This window comes from Rhynchophorus ferrugineus, unplaced genomic scaffold (assembly GCF_030347505.1).
Source record: "Rhynchophorus ferrugineus isolate W39M unplaced genomic scaffold, kcgeb_rfMv2 rfM3, whole genome shotgun sequence".
NCBI classification, from domain to species: Eukaryota; Metazoa; Arthropoda; class Insecta; order Coleoptera; family Curculionidae; genus Rhynchophorus; species Rhynchophorus ferrugineus.
This window is the reverse complement of record NW_027472582.1, coordinates 35,072,897-35,090,397: the sequence shown is the minus strand read 5'-3', so window position 1 is coordinate 35,090,397 and position 17,501 is coordinate 35,072,897. Positions and strand designations below refer to the sequence as shown.

Below are 17,501 nucleotides of genomic sequence, written 5' to 3'. Positions count from 1 at the left end.
ATACCACAATTATATTAAAAAATATGTTTATATAATATTTTTAAAAACAAATTTAAAAGTATTTCTAAGTATTATACAAAATGCTTATATTAATTTTGTAAAATACAAGCATTTTTCCGTTGAATAAAAGAGTTTTTATCACAACATATACGAAAAAAATGGTAAAAATTGGATTTAATAATGGTTCTGAAATAATTAGGTTACATCAGCTGGAAAAAAATACGCTAACTAAAATATGGCGCAACGTTTAATGTTATTAGAGATAGTAGATTAAAGCGTTATCTCTATTCTGAAATGGCACCTTATTGCGAATTAATTAGTAATTAACCAAAAGTATATTATCCAAATCTACATTTCTATGTATGCAGTATTTTTGTCTATTATTGCTGACATATAACTGAACCCGAAAAGTATTATAAAGTTTGATTGGCTAAATTGGCACATATATGATGCAAATATAAAACATGAATATAATATTTGCTTTTGTTTACGTGGTATTAATGTTAAAAAGCCTTTTTATTTTAATTTGTGATGTTATTCTTTCCAAGAAGTTGGAGTGTAACAAAAAAATAATTACAAATACTGTTCATATTTAGTATTACTTTTTCCCATCTTTCGGGTAAGAAACAAACACCAAGTCGAAAAACTCCAGCTCTTGAGATGTAATCGATAATTCCCATTTTTTATAATGTTCAACTAAAAGTAAACACTTGCTTCGACAGGCGATATGCCTTTTGTAGTATCTGCAAAATACGATGTATAGGATAAAACTTCCTTTTTGTTATCAAATATTTTCATTGATTGTGAAAAGCAGAGACGAGCACTCTCCGACAGTAGCAATTATCAGTTATGATATTGCTTGGTTTTAGCACTTCGCAGTAGAGATCACACTCGTCTCAACTAAATAATTGCAAAACTTGGCTCTTACCACTCCTGAGTATTGGTCAGGTTTAATCCAAATCAGCCTTCTACGCTTGGGATTGTTATAATAGGATCCATTTTTATTCATTACAGCAACATAAACAGTAGGCCAAAAAATCAAAATAGGGTGTATTTTTTTATCTTAATGTTGGTGAGTTTCAATTCGTAATGGTACGTACGTTATATTATAATTATTCGTTATAAAGTATAATATAGTGTAAAGTATTTTTTTTAATTAAAGAAAATTATATAAACCTGGATTAAATTGATGTTCTGAAAAATTAAAGACTAATGACTTCACTAGCTTATAGAGTCAACCAAACAGTCAGTTTTTTTGTATATAATGGTGTCTCAACATAGGGTTCAAAATTATATTCACTCTAAATGCCACAGTTTTGACTGTTAACTAGCTATTCAACAAAAAAAGAGTTATCAAATCTACACCTTGAAAGTGATTGTGTGGCTTTTTTATTTTTGCACGAATTAGATTTTGTTTGCAAACTGCAAAATCTCCCATAAAGTAGACGAACATTCACACAATTATTGTGAAATGGCAAACCAGACTAAACATAAATGACCTGAGAGCTGCTAAAATGACTTCTATCGAAAACACTGTTGTCCTTTTGATAGCATTTTAGATTGTTATTTGTCACAACGTTGACGTGAACAAAAGTGTATAAATTAACTTATAACGAATTCAAACCTGATGGAACTTTGCTCCAAACTCTGTTATTATGCCAGAAAACATCTAGAAGTTAATTAAATCATTAATTAATAAGAAAGCGCTCACACATGGGTTCAAATAAAGGATTTTTGATCGGCCAATATATCGAATTGATGGGTCATTCGCCATACAGTTCTGATATGGTATCTAATGACTTTTTATTCCAGCATATAGAAAATAAATTACGCGATTTTCAACGCCGGAAGAAGAGACAGAATCTTAAAACAATGAATATCTCAACATTATTAATGAAGTTCTTATTATGATTAGCATATTACACTGCCATATATCATTCCATACACACATCCAAAAAAGTTATGTCTTGGTGGAAGGAGCACCAAAAACTCTTAACATCATTAAAGCAATTAGCAGATATTTTTGTAGAAGGACGGGACAATATTCCGTTGGAAACTATTCTAGACACATCTATTCCACCAAGAATTGCAGCTGTTGAAAGCAAATGGTGGTTTAACGACTTATTAATAAATAAATATTGTGTATGCCAGATGTGATTTTGTCTATTCCCTGGATATGAAAGAAAAATTGACTTTGAAAAAAGTGTTAATTTTTTAAATAATACTGTATAGATATTCCATAGGGTTTCATATTTATATAAAATGGTTTACGTTAATTATTATTAAATATGTATATAGATATATAAATATTATTTTAAATTAAGATAAAATATTGAAATTATTTCTAACTACAAAAAATGTAGTATTAAAAACCTATATAAAAACTAAAAATACTCTGATTTTGGTTATTTCGACAGTAAGATCATTTACTTAATTAAAATATTAGTGTAATATATAATCGTGATTTTATAATATATCAATGTAAAATATACAATAAGATAATATTAATAAATAGTGCTTATAGTTACAATACATTCCATTTTTATTATAAATAGTTAATTTTAATTTGGAAAATACATATTGATGTAATTTTCCCGCGTTCCTTTTGCTTGTAAATTGATGCAGGTATAGCAGAATAATAGTAGTAATAAACTAATTTGTAAGTTAAGACTGTATTAAGCATATTAAATATAAAATCTAATAAAAAAAGATGAAAGATTTTTCACGCTTCACTTATAAATGTATCACCACTACCAGGTATCAAAAATAAATTATTTCTAATGATAATAATCTTCTTACCTTTGTATGGTCAGCCTTGCTTCCTTCTTCCTACTAACGACATTTATTCAAGATGCTACGTTTCTTAAATTGTTAAAATGTAAAAAAGCGAAGACTGGCTGGATATATGTTCAATGGAAAACAATAATGTACGTTAAATTACTTTTGAAAGAAACGCCCGAAGTTTTCTTGGTTCCAAAAAGTGGAAGAACACGATTCTTGGTTGTTGCGATGTCACCAGTCCATAGAGCAGTGTTCAATGGACATGACTGTGCCCGTCTGGAAATAAAAAATTATAACGTTAGACAGTAACATATTGACAGTGAAATATGTCTAATGTCTAAATGAACAGGCTTTGTTCACTATAGCATTATACAAAATAATTTTAGAATTTATATCTTCGCAAATATCAAACCACAAAATATAGACACATAGACACTCTTTATTTTATGCAAATAACTTATTTTTATAGCACTAAATTATTTTTTTTAAATAGTTAACTATCTTTTAATGCAGCACAATAATTTGATGAATACAAAAAAAAGAAATAAACTTTATATAATCAATCAATCAAAGTAAAATGCAATAAAATAACTCAAAAACAATGGTAGTTATCCAACAAAAAAACCATACTCTATTCATTAATGTACTTTCTGGAAAACATATAAAATACTCTCACCTATAGATGTACAGCTTATTGTTTTAGTAAAAGTAGAGTAAAATTGTTTTTTCACAAAGTAATTTATGAGGTATAAGATAGTGAACCAAAGCGTATATTTATAAAAAAAAATTTTACTTCTCAACTTGATCATTATGAACTGTTGCATTCATTTAGTCTAAATTTGACAATCTATATTTATTGCCTTAGCAGTTTCACAATTTTTTTTTGAATCCCAAAAACTAACAGAAATATTTTCTTATTCCATTTGAACACATATTCACAGTGTTACCGAAAAACTGAGTAGATACCCAGTACTAATATACACTAGTTCCATGTTCAATCCCATAAAAAAATTGTAGTAAACGTAAAATGTTCAAATTAAATAAAACTTTTAAAAAAGTTAGTTATATTCTTATGAAGGTGTTCTCTTAGTTTTACTCTTCCAACAACTTAACTCTGTACCCAAATACGGAATTCAATAATGTACAAAACTTTATTAAACTCAGCTATTCTTTATATACTGATCTTTGCTTATCTTGAAAAGTACAGTAAATTCAACGGGTACTTCATGAATTCTGCGAACGAATTATATAACAACTTTGAAATTGATAAGACTCATTATTTACTAATGATATTGACTTATTTTTTATTTTCTTTCTGTGCTTTAGAGATTAAATTTGATTTATAAAAACTTCTCAAATATATTCCCGCTTATCTAGATAAGATAGAATTAATATTATTTATCAAGTTAAAATGGTTGTATTCCAGACTAAAAAACGAACGTACATAATTCAGCGAAACAATATTATTTACTCTCGTAATTGTATAAGTCAGCATGTACGAAAATAATTAAAATCCAACAAATCTAGGACTGGAATATCATTACTAGAATTAACAATATTGAAGTAAACGGTTCCAAATCTGAGAAATGGAAAACAAAAGCAATTCGTTAAAAGTATAGTCAGGTGTGTACGTTAACTAGTGTTAAAAATTGCATACGAAGATAGTAAGTTGTAATAATGTTTGTATAAGTATGTAATAATATAATATTAACTGACATATAGTAATCAATATAACACTAGTATAATACCAAGTTGATTAACTAAAAATAACATTGAAAGTTAACAAAACCAACCCAATTATAAATAAAAAATATGATTATAATTAATAAATAATATTAAATGAATGGATTATTGGGCTACGTAGTTCGTTTAATAATTTGCTTATCACTAATACGCATGAATCACTGAATTGTATTACATCGTTAAATTAGATTTACTACATGAGTATGTTATTCACGAATCTATTATTACTATTGATCAAGTAAATTTACTGGAAATAAATCAATAAAATTTCCAATACCTATCGGGATTAATGATTAATCAATAGAATTGAAATAATATAACTGAATCGAAAATATAATTTGTAATTAAAAATTGTAAAAAAATTATTTCTGGATTTAATTATTATTTATTTTTCTGGAAAAAATATAACATGTTTGTTATCTATTATAAAAATAAAAAACCGCCACAGGAAGTGGTTTCAATATATAAAATCTAATATTTTAAAATGAATTTGCAAACAGTACTTAATTCCATTTACAACTTGTACTCGTATAATTATTTATATAATTTTCAATCTAAAAAGCAAGCAATTTTCAAAAAAAAAAGTTAATTAAATTAGTGAAAAGTTAGCTATTACATTACTACATTACTCTATATTAATATTATAGTGACGATAGGTATCAATATAAACAATTATGAAACAACCTAAACTAACTGTTAAATTTGATGGTTTTGCTATTTCTTTGCATAAACTAACAATTCTCCATTAATGCTATTGATTTATGCGCTCTAAATAAATGAGTGTTGTGAGTGTTGAAGCGGGTCCAATGGGAATTCCTACCACACACAGTGTACTCATCAGACATAGCGTCATCTGCCTGACGGTTCGTATACGGTTTCGAAATCCTCAAAATCCTAATAAACCAACATCGTTCTTTCGACACTGCACCTCCATGTTGCTTTATCTTTAAAAGTAAATTTTATTATCTTTATTTTATTACCACCGCCCTTATAACAATAATCAACAAAATTGTGTTTCTTATCAATTTAAAAAAAAAGACCGGCAAATGTTTTTTATGACCAAAAAGGTTACTACACCACCAATTGTAGAATTGGTGTTTTAGTTAGTGCTTTTATATTGAATATAGTTTAATCTTTTAGATATTTAAAAAATTATTAGTTTAGAATTTGGTTTACTTTCTGACGTTTATCTAACATTTACAATGGTAATTTTATGGCTTTATTTTGAACAGCGAAGTAATTTCATGTAAATTCAAAACGAAAATTATATTTTCTTGAAAAGGTATTATTGAAAAAAAAAAGACCGGAAGATGTCCCATATTGTACACAAAGCAGGAAGATAAGTTGTAATTGTTATTGTGATCTTATCGCCTCAATTTATCACTACTTTAATTGAAACACGAGAAAAGCCAGTTTCAAGTACAGCTAAAACTATAAAAGCTAAAGACTAACTAGTATTGTATATATATTTTCAGATATATCAGATTTAAGGACTTCAGATTCACATTTAAGGACAAAGTATTTAAAGTATTTTTTTATTTGCGCCTTTTTAACTCAATTTTAACTAATCTTAACTAAATGCTACATGAAGGTTTGAGTGTAATACATAATAACTTATATATTTTATAGATTTTTTGGAAATCATTTCATTGTTTCTAAACTTTTGAACGGTAATCTATATTGAGCCAATTTTCTCAATAAAGGCGTTTTAAAGCGAAAAAATGCTTGTAATACTTTTTTAATATAAAGCAATTACTTACACGTCTTAATTTATAATGTATTGATACATATAACAATATAATGTTAATAAGATATTTAAAATCAATATTTTTGAATTTGTTGAGCGATAATCTATAGTTACAAAAGTAAAAGTAACGCAAATATAAAATTATATAATTGATAACAATAATAATCCTCAAAACATACATTTAATCTCTAAATTTCCAAGATGTTATAAATTGGTTATATACTTGATAGATATTTTAATAATTGAGTTGTTCTGTTAAAATTATTTCTGTGTTGTTTAAGCGGATTATTTGTACGTGCACCACAATTTCTAATTTAAAAGGTGTTATATAAAAAGGGTATAAAAACGACAGTTAACTATTATATAAAGCATTAAATTATACAAAAAAATACTGATCGGTAATTTAAAATTAAGAGTATATTTGAACATCTTTTCTAATCTAGAATAAACTAACTTATGCACAATTTATCTTATGTTGATGTTTATGGATTGATCTTTTAGTTCAAATTAATTCATTTGAAATTACTTCTATTAAGAATATATTTCATTTATAAAACATTTATAATATTTTGAAAGTAAGCCGAAGCAATTTATAATTTAACTAATGTCAATATGTTTATTTTGTCTTGATACTTTCCTAAGATTGGTTTCTTAATATAGGAATAGAAAGACATTGGTAAATCAATATGATATAATTTACATGCTTTAAATAATTATCAATATATTTCATAGATTTTAATGTTTAATTAAATTTTTATGACAGTTTAATATTTTGCAGCTGTGTCTATAACGCAATAAATTTCAAGAAATTTCAAATAATATTTCACACTCACATATCGGACATTTTTCAAATTATTGTTTTGATTCAAATTTTTATAGATCAATTGATTTTTATTGTATGTACATGGTATCTTAATAATAATTTCGAATTAGATCACACTAAGTGCGAATTTCTTATATTCGTATATATTTTACCTTTACAACAACTACTAATTGATGCCAAACCCGAATACCAGCAGATCGCCAACAAAACACTGATTCACGCGAAATATTCGAAAACCCGGTCGTATCCTTGACCGTGATCGCTGATGATCAGTCGAAACGTTGAAAGCAAACTGAAACCAAAACCTCACAAGATCAGCAGCGACAGCGGTAAACCGAATGGTAGCGAAAAGCGAGTACCGAGCACCCCAACGCACAACAATGAGACGGTACGACGTTATGACTGGACTACGTCGAACGACCAACTCGTTCCGGTCGTTTTCTTCTTTGTCAGGTCAGTGGGGTAAAAGAAAAGAGTGAAGAGTTGGCCTTAGAAGTAGGACACGGAAAACACCTTGAACGAAGCCACGGTCGGTCAATGTCTCCGATCGAGTTGCGAGTTCTTTGTCCTTGTTTAATTTTAGACGACCGTCTCTCTTCATGTCGAATATATACTTAATACCGTAACAGATGAATGTCCCTTAATTACCCTTTAATAAAAAAAAGCGACGAACTATTTTATATTAACAGTTACTCTATTAAATAAACTGGAAAGAAACACATAAAAATACTCTTCGATTTTTTGGATAAAGAAGTAAGATTATTTCAATTTATCTTACTATTAAAGAAGAAGAATATGGTAAAGTACTTGGTGTAAAATATTCATATTCACAATATACAGTTTAAAACTTTACTTATCATTTTAAATAAGTTTGCGATATCCACGTGCTCAAAAAGACCCTCGACATTAATATAGTCTGCAATATTTGCTGATGGATTCTTACTATTATCGTCATAGCTTCAATAGTAATCCAGATATCACAACATGTTGATGTTACTACAAAGAAACTGTTAATTCACCAATTGTGTACAATTTAAACAATGTATATAGTTAATAGATATATAAGTTACAATGATCAACATTGTTATATAACGCTTGTAAATTTTAAGAGCTAGAATACTGTTGAAATCCCTATAAATGGCAGAAACTATATGGCAGTAATAAAAAAATGTAATAGATTAGATTAAGCTAGCTCAATGACATTTATCAAAATTCTCTTCCTTCGTTAGTGACTATAATATATGAAGTGCTTACATACGTGTAATGTGTATTGATTAACGATATCTAACAGTGAAAATGAAAAGTATTAATGTAAATAACTGTAACACTGTAATCATGGGACGCCCAAAATTACATTTTCCAGATTCTTCACTTTTGTTTCTTTGAACAATTTTATAAACTTATGGCGAAGCTTCTACATCATATTCCAATTGGCCATTTCCGTTTGAATGATTTAAAAGTTGTATTTTGATGTTATGACACGGCTTGGAGAATCAAAAAGCTCGAAGACAATGCCAGACTTATTAAACGAAAATCCATCTTAGACTTTCAAAGAACATTCAGGTCACTAAGCAGTTGAATCAACTATTTGCAGATGTTTTCTTGCGATAAGAAAGATCCAAAAGGAGGGAAAGTATCTACCATACTTGTTGGATACAAAATAAGAGCTTTCTGTGGCACTAACTATGAAAAATGGCTCAACTCCTATAATTCCAAGCGCGAATATTTATGGCCAAAGAGTCTTAGCGTGCAATCGATGTGCAGTCGTGATGAGTTTTGATGGTAGAATAAGCAAGATATAGTGTATTACAAGCTGCTAAAACCGAACTGTTGTTTCAGATATTAAATTAATTAATTAATAAGACTAGCAACACAAGGCTCGGTCATACGTTACAAAAATGTATAATGTGCACTTGATTGATGCATTGTTAGCGCCTTCTGATTATCACTTGCAATTGAACAAGTGATGAAGCATGCCTTGGCTGGTATCAGCATGTTACCATAAACATGAGAAAAAATCGTAAGAATGAAAATATTTTGATTAATATATACCTATATAAAAATGCCTTTTTCTTTCAAGAAATACCTTTTTAAAATGAAAAAAAAAAAAGAATAGAATACATGCAAATACCCAATATTTATACAGGCAGTAAAAATGAGGCTTTGGGGTCAGAAATGATTGCGAAGAATCTTGGTAAAAGATTCGATAACAAGATAAAAGATCCAAGAGGGAAAGTACGTGAAATTGTTGAGCTAGTGGACATATCAATTGACAACTTTTTTACATTCCTGTTAAAAATAATATATAAGTTTTACCCTGTTTTTAATCAGTATCGCGTTTGGGGACACTTCACTGTTGATTGCTTAATATATAAATTACGTATAAAATGTAAACAGGGTTGACCAGTGTTATCGATATTCACCCCCGAAAATTATCTATGTATTAATTTAGCTTAAAATAAAAACATATTAATAATGTTCATTTTAAGACACAAGTAAGTTGTGCTTCTCCATGATTACAGCAACTCTGTTTATAAAAATACATTTTAATACACCATAGATAACAAAATTGAATCTAAATATTCATTTGCTTGAATTATAAAACAGAACTACGCTTTTAGGGGATATTAGCTGTTAAAATTAGTCAATCATCTGGCTAAAGAAATATATTGAAATAATTCCAGTTTTGAAAAGGATTTGCAGATTTTAAAAGTGGTGATTTTAACTTAATGACAGTTTAAATTTCTTTTATAGAATGTTTTGATCTACATTCGCCTCACACATCTCAGGATAGATAATTCCTAACTTCAACAAATGTCCAAATGTCAATGCCCAAAAATTCAATTAAAATTTTTGGAAAACCAGGAAGGAAATTGGTGCCTTGGTAATGAGAAAGGTCCTTTGATTTATGACCTAGTTGAACTACCAAAAACAACCAGAAAAATGAACGTCTACAACAATTCCAACGTAAAGTAACGTAAACAGTTTTTAGTAAATAAACAGTAAATAAATCAGTTGGAAATACCCTCTGCGATCGTATTTGATGGGATTAGAAATGTTCCAGCAGGATTTGAACCCGCGACTATCGGAACAGTAGGAGAACCATTCTGTCGCCTTTACCACTGCACCAAACAAGGATTAATGATTTTACATCGAAAATATATATGCCCTATTTGAGATAAATTTAACATTTAATTACATTCACTTTCATTTTAACATGTATACTAATACAAACATTTCCGTCTATTTAAAAACATTGTATATTAAAACTTTATGTATAAAAAACTTAATGTTAAGAGTTAGTATATCGAGAATACAACGCATGAAATAGAACTTTTCAATTAAGCATCGTTAAGAAGCAAAAGCATTTCTTTGAAAATCACTTGGTTTTCTATCACTTCCTGTATGACAATCATTATATGACACGACTATAACAATTATAATAACAAAAAATATAATTTACAACAATATAGTGGCCAATGAATATTGAATTCACCGAAAAAAACCGTTCTCATAAAAAGCGGATGACGAATCAAGATCACTTTGATGTTAGCTCTATAAGAGGTTAAACTGTTAGTCTTTATCCATAGAAAAAACTCTTCTCTTCGTCAACAAATAAACGTCTCTTCATACACTGTTGGAAACATAGGATTTAAATGGTATAAAGATAACCCATGAAGAGATCTAATGGAACTTCCAGACATTGCTTTTAAGAGAATAGAATTTAAAAGTATATAATAAAATCAAAGACAATTTGTGTATTTAGATGAGACATCAAAATTTCAAAATGAAACACAAAAGAAAAATGTAAAGGCAACAAAAGCTGAAAGGTAAACTTTAGGACATTTCATTAGCTAGTCATAATATTTATATGAAATGTTTAATTGCTTTTTATGTAATTTACTTTTTTAGAAACAGGCCTGCAAAAATATAAATGATAATTCAGATATATGAAAGAATACTAACTATTTAGCAGATATGGCAAATACATTAGGGAGAATGCAGTGATTAAATCTAATTTTATCAAGAAAGACGTATACAGGTAGTAACAGAAAAAAAACTAAGCAGAAATATAATGACATCAAAATGACTTGGAAGGAAATACTACAACGAAGAAAACAAGAGCTAAACGTAAAAAGGTAAATATGCTATCTGATGTAAGTAGAATACATTACTTGACACACAATTGTTAATTAGGTAGATAAGGTCTCCAGAGGATATCACTACATAAAAAATGCGCCAGAACTCTACCTCATAGATGGCGTGGAAAAGAATTTAAGATAAATATAATAAAACACAACCCTAACCTACAAACTATAATGACTGTATAATTAATTGTAGTTTAAGTCCTTCGATAATATATGCTTAGACGTACTATTGTGATAATAAATTTAATGCCATTATTTTTATGTCATTATGGTTGTATGTCCAAACCAAAACTAATACTCAAACTTAATGTGGCAACATTGCGACGTTTTGACGTCATACATTTCGATGACGTAAGTTCACTGTTTCATTGAATAGTATACAATATATAGGAGCTATATGTATATAGTCGGTAATCAAATTTCGACAAGGTAGATTTTAAAATCTATTTAATTTAACAGGGAATAATAATACGTAAACTATACACGAATATAAATATAAATATAAGAAAAAAATAATATATATACATTATATAATTATATCTTATAATAGCTCGGTTATTAAATTTAAATGCAACATTATTTTGATATTATAATCTACAACAATTAAGCATTATTACATGTTAAAAAACTAACATATTTTTTAACTATTCAATTATTCAAACTTATTCGCATGTACTTAATAGTACACGATGGATAAACATATTTTATATTTAAAAACTATAGTAAATATGCAAAAAATACCTTTTTTGGCGCTATTTTTAATCCTATTGACGTCTTAGTGGTTTTGATAATTATACTTTCAATTTTCCAAATTGGCTATCTAATTTTATTGTTAATATTTTATATTATGCCCCTTTAATATGGATAAATACTGCTTACATTGAGACCGTATGCACGTAAATTCCCTTTCTAACTAGAAACTATATCCTACAGCTATTACCTCGCGATTAATAGTAGTTGAATTTAATCAATACTTAAAATGCCAAAATTGATAAGATAGAAAATAGGGTCAAATACATACGGTGCAAAAAAGCGAACTAAATAATTGTCTATTTAAATATGTTAGAACATGGCACAAATAATATATTTAAATTATAAAGAAAAATATAGAGAAGAGATGAATTTGGTAAAAAGCATTTCTGCAGGAACTTTAATTAACTTACAAGACATTACAATATGTAAAATATAGGACTTCCATATCATATACTACGTATTGCAATTCTAGAATCTTAAAAATATGATCTTAGAACGGTATGAACACCATGTAATACAGTACATGTAATTTTGTATAGTAATTTTATAGGCTATATTTCAGTACATTATATTTTTTTATATTTTAAAATCTCCTTTATACCAACCGTGTTTTTTACCAACCAAAGGGTTTACCGTGTCGGATTTTGCACTCATACCTAAGGACAATCACAAATGTTAACAAATCACAAACATAAATTTACGACCATGCTCCATCAGGACTCGAACCCGCGACTATAGAAACAGTAGGAGGACCGTCCTGCCGCCTTTACCTTTGCGCCAACCAAGCCGGCAGTATATTATATAGTTCAGTATATTAGTTGGTGCCGAATCAGTCGAATTAACATTTATACATAACACGAGCAACAGTATCCACAGCAATACACAACAAATGGTAAAAAATCTTCGACGAAGATTGGACGAAACCCAAAGTTCATTGATAACGACCGATAAACATTATAAAGGATTGTGGATTAAGATTTGATCTTAAGATGGAAAAATATCATTCTCATATTTTGCATTGTTTACTAACGAAAATTTAAAAATCCAGCACAGATTCTTTGAAAATTGGATGGTGTTTAGTTCCGAAAATTCCAATTTTAAGGATGAACCACGTCTTGGTCGAGAAGTCCTTGAAAAGACAATAACTTCCGAGGTATATTTAAATATTTCACCTCAACATCCATGATAAAACAATTTTCAACCATTTTCATAAGACTATACCATTCATAATTCTATACCAAAAGAAGTATCAATATGAATAAAAAGTGCAAATTTGAATGAACCGAGTTTCCATCTTTACATCGACTGATGTCTGATGTTACATCGGATGATGAAAAATTATTTACGTGCAACATTATTGTGCGAAAAGACAGTGATCGAAGCCCAATGAAATTTCACAAACGGTTTCAAAGGCCATATTAACGCCAACCCGCCAACTGCTGTGGAATTAAATTGGAAATATCACATTATTGAACATTACATGATGAGGATAGCTAAATTTTTTACCTTTTATATACTAACGGAAAAAAGCTAGATTTCTGACAAAAAAGCAGCAGTAACTGCATCGCTGTTAAAGAAATCGATCTGTTGATCACTGTCATTGGTATACATGTGATTTAAAAGTCGCTGTTAAACTAATTCCTGATTCGAACAGGGGTATTACAAATCATGTACATATTTCGTCCGACCGAGGGAATTCATTTAAAAAAAAATGATTTCCATGGCTAACTATTTTTTTGAGAGTAGTGACGTAACAGCAAAATTACTTCTGAGAAATGCTATACGCTAATAGTAAATAATCACAGTTCCAACAAATCAATAAATTAACTGTACCTTTTTTACATGCTGTGGGCTTCCCCTTAATTAATAAGAAATATTTTAAATATTATCATCATTGAAAAATCCTCGTTCTCTTTAAGCCATACTTGTTTACTGCGTATAAGGTAGTATTACTTGTTCGCTTAGTGGGTGAAGGATGATTCAAAGGATAGAATGTAGTTGGGCATAATTAAAACACAATGTCGACGTAACTTAAAAACGAGATATGCAGTTCTTTGCTTCTTTAAATATTAAATTTATACAACATAATGTGTAACTGACCAAAAAACTCCAATATACAGTAGGTGAGATCCGTATATGTGGTGTCATGTAAAAACATATAACCGATTTGCTCTGGTTTAAACTGCTTGTGATTTAAGCTTCAACACTTAAATATAAAATTAATTAACCAAACAAGATAAATTAACCAGATGTATAAATAACCGTTAAAAGTACTGTGATAATGATACGTTTTATGCCTTTTCAAATTCGTGATGGATATCTAAATAAAATGTCACATTAAACTCATTGTCTGCTATAACTATTGTACAAATAATACATAAAGTTTCTCATTAAGAGCGGGTCCATTGTGAGTAAATTTATTTATTTCAAAAACCCATGTGTGCCGTTCACATATCCGCCACGATATTGGCTCGGATCCAAGTTTTCCAATGTTAAATTATGGATTCATCAACGGTAGATGCGACTGAATTTGAGTGATAATCAAGCAAATTTGAGTGACATTCAATCGATTAAAACTATCGGTCGATTACAGCTTATAGGCATAAACCTGCGTCTTTTGAAAACCCCACAAAAAAAGTCACACAATTTTAGTGGCCGATTCACAGCACATCCACCACAATTGCGGTTATCATGATTTTATAACGTTGCCGTTGAAGGAGATTTCAATAATTCGAACTTTGTATGAGTTGATGTCGTATGTACATATAACACTTATAGTCCTTCCTATAAAACAGTCAACGCACGTCATAAATGACGTCAAATATACTGCCAAATGCAATTTGTAAAAATGTAAAATTCGTTTTAAACTCAGAGCAGATTTTTCCTTCTCGTTTTACTAGACAAAGTCTCCTAGTTATCATAAAAAGAGGTAGAATTCGGTAACCAGATTAATCTAAAAAATTCAATTTATGTTGGTCCTGGTCGAACCTGTTGTCAAATGCCAACAAAATTCTTCAAAACATTACTAATAATAATTAGAGCTTATAAACCGGCACTCGTAATCAATTACTTCGGGCAAAAGTGAGATAATGGTAAGCCGGTAAAATGTGTTTGAGAGGTAAGTATGCTATTAAATATTAAGTTGCTGCGGTTTTATTGGAAAGTAAGTAGTTTTTCCTATATAAACATAACGTAATACAATAATATCAGAGAGAACTGGTAGTTTGGGAAGTATCTATAGAAAACATAGAGATATGCAGCATTTTGAGAGTCATCCCTTCTTACAGTGTTAGGAAACATAGGATGTAAATGGTGTAAAGATAACCCACGAAAAGGTGTAATGAAACAGATAAGCTATGCAAGCTTAAGATATTGTTTTTAAAAGAATACCCTTTTTAAAACTTTTTATTTCAATTTGTGTATCTAGATGAGACGTGGATATTTCAAAATGGAACGTTGGGTTACTCTTAGCAAAACAGTAACAAAGAGCGTAAAGACAACATTTAGAGTTTAAAAAATTTGTGTGTATAGATATGTGTGTTATTGTCCAGAATATTATTAGAGCATTAGGGTAGAATTTCTGCGAATATAATTAATACTAACTGTTTTGCAGATATGGCGTTATTACAAAACCACAATAACTAAACAATATAGGCCGTTATATACATCAAGCTTACCAAACAAGAGACCATCAGAGAATAATCTATTATATAATGATACATTTATTATTGCTTATAGAAAATACAAGACGCTATTCTGTTATTTTATATTGATTATTTAATTATATGGAGACATCTTATATCCTCAGAGTAAATTAACTACGAATCATTAACCTTGACATTGTAAGTTCATCGAAGTCAATATTCGGAATTCTCGTCCCATTCCTCTATGTTTCTTAGATTACGTACATTAATTTTTACAATAGTTAATTAATTTTATATATATATATATATATATATATATATATATATATATATATATATATATATATATATTACATCTACATGCATTTTGATTGGCGATATATATTGGTGAAAATGCGAAGTGTATGTTAACAGTTAAATCCATTTCGACATCACGGTTACATTGCTTGTCAGAAAAAAAGAAACAAAAATGTGTGACTTGCTTGCTCTGGCGATAAGAAGAATGTTTACTTCAGTAATTCTAAAGACAAAAAGTCAAAGGTTAGTCCAAGAAAACCATCCACATCGATACCGAAGCGGTATATTCATGGCCATAAAGCCTTGTGCATATGCCGCACACAGCGAATTCACTGAATATAGCGCCTCCTGTTTATCAGTTTTTCAGATCGATGAAGGAAGGCTTCCAGCCACACTGTCTCCAAAGACTGAAGAAGTGCGAAAATGGATACCTGGATAACGGAAATGGATGGTTGTATCGCTGCCAAACCAAGATCATACTGTCGACACATTATCGCCATAGTTCCAGAAAGATGGGGAAAAGTTCTGCGCTATTCGATATAGGTGCTATGTATACGGTTGATTTTCACCATCTGCAATATGAATTTGCCAGCTGGAATATAAGACATGGCAAAAGTACGCAACATTGAAATTTTCCGTCATTTGTGCGGTAACGTCGAAGCAATAACAAAACTTGACAACTTATATTTTAAGGTTAATAAAACAGAAGCACCATACGAATAAGAAAGAACAACGCATTTTCAATTAATAACACACATAATTAACAATTTCCACCAGTAAACAAACAAACAACAAGATTTCAGAAATTGTTAATGATGAAGCTCATTTATAATGTGTTAAGACCATGTGATTTAACACCACCCCATTTATTTCCATGCGTTTATTTAAACCACAACCACATGAGTGTTGAAAGAGTAAATTCAATGAAACATAAATTTTTGGAATATCAAAATTTTCTTCGGAAACAATGTTAAAATATTCGAGGAAAATTCGACAAGAGCACATATGCGCACGATTCAATAAAAATATTATTATAAAATTTAAGTCACATAGCTATATAATACAAATCTAGCTAAAAATTGGGACACTCTTATATTAATTACAAACTAATAGAGACCCACTTGTTGACAAACAACAATAAATCTAGGTCACAGTTTTGAAATACCATGATAACTCATCTTGGCAGTTTTAAACCTTTTTGAAATCTTTTAAAAATAGAATTGATTTAAGGTATCTAAAGAAATCCTAAATCCTGTTAATTATAATGAAATGGTTTTTTAAATTTTGACATTTAATCTTTGATACATTTACATGAAACACTATGCTGTGATTTTACATTGATTATTTAATTATGTTAAAATGTTATTGTATATATTCTTATGAATTCTAACGAACTCTATTTAACATAAAAATACACATTTCTTGAATATTCATTTTCATTATCATTATATTGATTGATGGTTACAACAAAACAATGTTTGTCTTAGGCAGAAGTTTAGGATCAAGCCACATATACTACCCTTCAAAAGTTTGGAAACTCCCTATTTTTATTTGACATATAAAAA

General features: G+C 29.1%; 1 protein-coding gene across 3 annotated transcripts in view; it reads right to left on the bottom strand.

Moving 5' to 3' along the window:
• Positions 1-17,501, bottom strand: part of LOC143193292 (fatty acyl-CoA reductase 1) — a 57,727-nt gene that overhangs the window by 10,971 nt on the left and 29,255 nt on the right. For 2 of the 3 annotated variants that reach the window (XM_076399423.1, XM_076399424.1), the window contains exon 2: positions 2,800-3,057. The gene's annotated coding sequence lies outside the window, so the exon portion shown is untranslated. Of the gene's footprint in view, positions 1-2,799; positions 3,058-7,246; positions 7,522-17,501 lie in introns of those variants that run through there. The other variant, XM_076399422.1, reaches the window with a different exon arrangement.